At 38.3% G+C, this 6,907-nt stretch overlaps 1 long non-coding RNA gene across 1 annotated transcript; it reads left to right on the forward strand.

Annotated features, from left to right (window-relative positions):
* The first annotated feature begins 201 nt into the window (after positions 1 to 201).
* LOC306654932 lies at positions 202 to 4,991 on the forward strand. Its single transcript, XR_013762134.1, has 2 exons — positions 202 to 335; positions 3,715 to 4,991. It is a non-coding gene; the product is annotated as an uncharacterized lncRNA (long non-coding RNA).
* Positions 4,992 to 6,907: the final 1,916 nt, after the last annotated feature.

The following is a 6,907-nucleotide window of genomic DNA, read 5'->3' on the forward strand; positions in this document are numbered from 1 at the left end:
CACCAATCGAGCACCTCGTCCGGAACCAGAGAGCTCACGCCCCAATTCCCCTCGGACGCAGGAGTGTGTTACGATGAATCGATTGCTTTTGCCTGGTGGAGGCGTATCAGAAGAGGACTGGGCAGCGATTGGCCCAGAAAAGGCAGTAGGCCTTTGACTTCTTTGTCCCGGAGCAAGCTTGAATGGCCGAGGTTGGGGAGGCCGCGCTGATCCTCTTAGGCAGGTGTCCAGCCAGCCGGAGATTTAGTCACGTTTGCTCCCAGGGTAATGCGTGCCTTGCGCTAGACCAAGGTCCTGCGCTACAGAGGCCCCATAAATGTGGCCGATTTGAGGAGGTGAGGGCAAAAGCAGGCTTAAGAAGCGTGGGGCAGCGACTCCGGAAGGGGCGGGGCCGCCTGCTCGGCCGGATGGGGAGGTGGGGAACCTGTGATGTGTAAGGCCAACGTCGGGGACGTTGCCTCGATGAATTTGGAGTGTTTAGATAGTTCCTTTTCTCCTCGAGGGTGAGAGACTTGTAGGAGGTTAAAGTCTCCTTTTTTCTTGTCACATCATGTCGCCTCTCTGATCGCTGGACCGAATGTAGTTCCTTAACTATACATATCAGACATCAGTGCGTCCGTTTCTTAGTTTGTGAAATGGGCTTAATTTGTATTTCACATTTGAAAGTACACATGAAGTGTTTAGCCGAGTGTCTATCAAATGGTAGAGACTCCCAAAGTGAAATGTTATTGTTTATTTGTACTTGTAGTGTATTACTGTTCATATGATCTTAGATTTTGTTCTTTGTGTGTTGTGCCTTGTTGTATACTGAGTTCCCCAAAGATAGGAACTCTGTCCCTTTGTTAATTAAGGGCATGCAGGTTGATACTGGCATAATGATGAAAAAATAAGCCTTGGAATCAGCCAGTTCTGAGTTGGACTATAGATAACTTTGTGTATTTGCTCAGTGAACTTAAGCAAGTTGTTTGCTTTTGCAATCCTCAGTTTTCTACATTTTTAATTTAGCTTTGGAACATACGCTAGGCCTTACAGTCTAAGTTAATTGTACTAACTAGGCCAAGTATAAAGGCCACTTCATTTCAAACACAAAACAGTGCTACTTTCAGAAGGGTTGTAAGCTTTATCTTAATGTGTCTTGTCAAATACACTAATTAACTTGCTGCACAACTGGAGTTAAGGTAGACAAAGTGTTCCATTCAATGCTATCAAACTCCTCAGAACTTCTTGTTAGAATGAACTCAAGTAATAAGTCTTTTCCCATGTAGGAATCTTAGGTAAAAAAAAAAAAACAGCATATTATTATACATAACATAATTACAGTGACATCTTCATGGCAGACTATTTCCTCTGGTAAATATTAGTAATCTTTATGCAATAAAGGTATATGCTAATAATTTTCTTCTTTCTTTCTCTGATAAACCTATTTGGGAAAAAATGGATTTTCTAATTGTTTCTTTCTACTCATTTCCTCAATTTCCCCTGTTAATATTATCAGAGACTCACCACTTTCTAAGTATTTGCTCATGTTCCACCTGATTGTATTATAGTATGTGCTACCAGTGTCCCTTTGGCCTACAAAAACTATTGTGCATCTATTGTTTTGCTAGCTTGCAGCTATTTCTCATTTTCGTTTATTATTTTCTTTGTCCATTAACTTGTATTTTTCAGTTCTCCATCCTAGTTGCTTGTGATTCCAACATGTCTAAAACCAAATTTGATTTCTTTGCCAAGTCCTTTATTCTTATATCTTGCAGACACCACTGCCAGAGTTCACCAAAGTCTTAATCTGTGTCTTAAATGTCTCTTTAATGCCTATTTATTTACCCCTTTGACTTAGTCATGTCATATAGCTCTACTCAGACCTTCACATTTCCTACTCAGTGGGTAGGAGTATTCTAATAGCCAGGGGCCAGAAGTGTCTTGAGGCAAATTCATGCCCATATTTAGTTCCTAGGCTGGCACCTAATCATGGTGTCTCCAAGTGGCTTAGACTCCTTATAATGTTCTGAGTTCCCAAAGGGGGCAATCTGGGAAGTAATGTCTGGAGACCGAGTTCTATATGAACCAGGCGAAAGCTTCATTTTATTTTTATTTATTTATTTAAAAATTTTTACTTGGTCTCAGAAGTAACCAAGTTCATTTCTGCTGTGTTCTTTTATAAGCAAACCGTTAAACCCAGATTTGGAAGGAAATTAAGACTCTATCTCTTAGCCTCGTGTGGTGGTGCATGCCTGTAGCCCCGGTGACTTGGGAGACTGAGGCAGGAGGATCACAAGTTTGAGGCCAGCCTCAGCAACTTAGCAAGGCCCTAAGCAACTTAATGAGACCATTTTAAAATTAAAAATAAAAAGGACTGGGGTTATAGCTACTGGTAAAGCATCCCCCTGCCCTCGTCTCTTGATGGAAGAATGGCACAGTCACCTAGCATAAGAGAAAATGGAATAGAAGATAATTTTGGCAAATGCTATCTGCCATATGTGTGCATATGTACATATATAAGGATATATTTGCATGTGTACTTGTGTGTTGTGTTTACACACAGTGTTTTTCCAAAAACCAACAGTATTTTTAAATTAGTTTGAACTTCATATCTCTGTTCTCCTGCAGGAAGCAAGGTTTTCTCATATCAATACTATTTCCTTTTCTTCTTCCCATTTTTTTATAGTAGCCTGCCTATGTGCTACACCCCAAAACAGAGACAGAGCAAACCACTGAAGGCAAAATAACTACTTTAAATACTTGTAATAGTGGGTCTGCTCAGCTCTTTACCCTAGCAAGTGACTCTTTGTAAAAAGAAAAGTAATCTGGCTTTTTAGCCTTAACTACTAATTTAGAAGAAAGAACACAGTGTGTCTCCTTCCTTTCTGTTATTTGAATGATACATGTAATATCAATTTATTGGCGTTTCTCTGGTGTCCATTAACAGATTGCCAATCCTTCATAAAAAGTACCCTGTTTCCTGAATTTCAACTAATAACTTTACCACACCTGTGTTGCTTTTTACCCTTGGAAGAACATTACTGTCACATGGTTGAATTTATACTGATAGCCAGATGAGTTTTTAAAAATATTTTTATTAGTTGTTGATGGACCTTTATTTTATTTATTTATAAGATTTTTTTTAATGTAACAAAGATTTTGGAATTGCTCTGATGGTCTCCTAGTTTAGAATGTAGGACCAGAGAGAGAAGGTGCCTCATATTCTAGTTATCCTGAGTTTGCTATAAAATAATTAAGAGAAAGTGTGAACTAAGAGTGGAATCCTGATTCTTTCCACCTCTTCCCCTACTTTCCACTGGCAACTACAACCTAAGACATACAAGTGTACCTGATTATCCCTACAGCCCCCAGTGCTTCTCAAATTCTGTGTCCTTTTGTTTTGCAGTATCTATGTACTACCTCACTATCTGTGTTTATTTTCTGTTGCTACATCAACAAGTTACCACAAACTTAGTGGTTTGAAACAACACATTCATTATTTTACATTACGGAAGTCAGAAGTTGGACGTGGGTGTTGCTGGGCTAGTCAAGGTGTTGGAATGCCTGTGCTCCTCTCTGGAGGACCTATGAGAGAATCCATTGTCTTTGCCTTTTCCAGCTTCTCCTTCATTACCTCTTGGCTCTCTTCTGTCTCCAAAGGCATCAAGGCAGGTTGAATCTTTCTCACATCACATCCTCTGCTCTCCACTTCTGTCTCCTTTTTCTACTTTTGAGGACCCTTGTGATTACCTGGGGCCCACCTAGATAGTCCAGGATAATTTTCCTAAGGTAGGTCATTAAGAACCTTGATTCCACTGTGTGTGGTGGCTTAGGCATGCAATCACAGTGGCTTGGGAGGCCCAGGCAGTAGGATAACAAGTTCAAAGCCAGCCTCAGCGATTTAGCGAAGCCCTAGAGGTAGTGAGATTCTACCTCTAAATAAAAAATAAAAATGGCCTTGGGGGTGTTGTTCAGTGGCTAAACACCCCTGGGTTTAATCCCCAGTACGAAAAACAAACAAACGAACAAAAACCTTAATTCCATCTTCAGGCTTAATTCCTTTAGGCCATGTAAAATAACATGTTTATTTTCCAGAGATATTTGTTATATTATATAGTATATGTTTAATAAATAATACATACTACATATTTTATATATTTGCATGAGTAGTATATATTATATATTTTATATTATATATATCTACTCACTAAATACATGAATAACAACGTAAAACCACCTACAAGTTACCGCTTAAACCTTATAATCTCTTCAAATTCAGTAATATCCAAAGCAATACAGATTAAAGAAATCTTCATATATATAAATATATACATGTGTGTATATAGTCGTAGATGGACAAAATACCTTTATTTTATTTTTTTATTTTTATGTGGTGCTGAGGATCGAACCCAGTGCCTCACATGTGGTAGGGAAGCACTCTACCACTGAGTTACAACCCTGGCCCAATTAATGACATTAAATAATATTATCTATAAATCATGTTGTAAAAGATTAAAGTATTTGATAATGTGTAGTGTTAATGAAAATGTGCAAAAATATGCACACTTATTCACTGTTGGTATTAATTTGATATCAATTTAATAAATATCAAAATGTGAAGACTATCCCTTTGACCTAATATTTTCACCTCTGTAAATATTGAGATATTCTTTATAATACTGTTTGTAATTTTGAAGAAAAAATAAGATAGTCTGTGCATGCCTATAAAAATAACTCGAGTATATAAATTGTGATATGTCTCTATGTTAGAAGAATACCCATTCCCTTAAAAAATGTATAAGCAGCCAGGTGTGGTGGCACACACCTATAATCCCAGCAGCTCAGAAGACCAAGGCAGGAGTATTACAGGTTTAAAGCTAAACCCCAGCAACTTACCAAGGCTGTAAGCAACCTACTGAGGCCCTGTCTCAGAATAAAAAATAAAAAGGGCTGGGAATGTGGCTCAGTGGTTATGAGTTTCTGGGTTCAATTCCTGGTACCAAAAAAAGAAAGAGAGAGAGAGAGAGGAAAAGAGAAAAGAAGAGAAGAGAAGAGAGAGAGAGAGAAAGAAAGAAAAATGTATAATCAGAAGACTTCTAGTCCTGGACAAAATGAAATATCCCCATTTCTACTTACTGTTTCCTCTTACAACTAAAAAAACCCTAGACATAATATAATAGACAAATGTAAGAAGACTCTAGAAGGTTCAAAGAAGGAGGACTGCTTAGGGACTTCATAAAATGGACTGGCCTCTGGATAATAAATATTTTATTTGCTTCTTGTTGTATGTAGATCTTTAGGTAAATATCAAAGTGTGTTTTCATAAAAGAAAAAAATTCTCAGGGACAAATGGTAAAATCAGTCATCCTCAAGCCTCTTTAGATTTACTCCTTAATTTTGGAGTTGATGGATTTGCGAACAGGTTAAAAACCTGGCTGTCAACCTAGCTGAAAAACCAGATGACAGCCTTTGGGGAATTCCAGGCTTCTGAAGAAACATTCTTATTATAAAACTATCTGTGAAATTAGATGAGAAATGTAATCATTTTAATTAATAATGCTGTGGTTCTACTTGAAAGGCATTGATAGGATGGTTGGTGGGACACTTGGCCCACATGGCAGCTATTGAAAAACTCCTTTTGTAAGGAGTAGAATTCAAATGGCTCAGCAGATAATGACAGAGCAGGAACATGGAGATTTCTGAAAAGAAAGCTATGTGGAATGGATCATGGTTTTCTTAAGCAGGGAATCTAGGGCAAGGAAAAAATAGGCCCACAGTAGAATGTCTTCCTGGATCATTTCATTTTCTTTTATCATCTGTTTATTCCTCGGACATGTTAAGATTCACTTTGTAATGAATCTAAAACCTACTTTCTAGTTCTACAGTATTTCTACTTTACACTTTTAACATTGAGAATAGATTGAATTCTTATCATCAATTCCTTCACAGAACCAGCTTTCTCCAAAATTTATTATACCCTCATCCTGCTCTCCCTTTCCTAGATTTCCTGGTTCTTCCTTACTTCCATTTCTTTTCCTTTTAGTTCTTCTGTTCAGCAGCTCAGTATTTCCACTTTATTCAGGAGCAGATTTAGCATAGATGCTTACAATCTCACTTTGGTGATATGAGCTGCTGTGTCTGGGCCTACTGCCCATGGGTATCCTTGTCTGCCCATGACCACCTGTGGAACTTGGACTACTTCTGGATTTACAGTCCCCTTAATTGACTCTTGAGCTTCCCAGATTCTGTGAGCAACTTAATGATTCCCTCTTGAAAGTAAGAAATTAGACAATAAAAACATTTATAAAGCATCTTACTGGTGTTACAGAAATGAACAAGACACAGTCCTTTCCACCTAGGGATTCATGGTAGAGCTGGAGAACTGGCAGCTGCAGAAATGACTGTAGGATTTCCACTATCAAGAGGAGACCAGGTAATGCTAATCAGACTCTGAGAAAACTAAAAAATCAGGTAAAATTGTATTAAAAATCTGCTTGAAGGCTAAAGATATAACAAGCTACAGAATAAATAATCAGATTGAAAATGTAGAAAAGAAACAGAATCCCAAGAATTGTGTGTGGGGTTTGGTATTAACCTGCCCTGAATGTGTGATCAGTTTTGGAAGGGGTAGCTGACAGTTTAAGAGACTGAGCAGCATATATGACTTTGTTGCAGATGTAAGTGGGGGCGGAGTTGAAATCCGGGGCCCACCACAAGGAGAACCTAGTAAACTATCAGGGCTTTTGATTGGAATGCCAGAGGACTGCACATTCCTTCATGTATAGTGTTGTGCCACATAATGACATTTCAGTCAGTGACCAACTACATACGTGATGGTGTTCTCATCGGATTATAATGGAGCTGAAAAGTTCCTTCCTCCTGGTGAAATCATATCTGTCAAATATGATGCAGTACACTATGCACATGT

This window comes from Sciurus vulgaris (assembly GCF_902686455.1).
Source record: "Sciurus vulgaris genome assembly, chromosome: 2".
Taxonomy (NCBI): domain Eukaryota; kingdom Metazoa; phylum Chordata; class Mammalia; order Rodentia; family Sciuridae; genus Sciurus; species Sciurus vulgaris.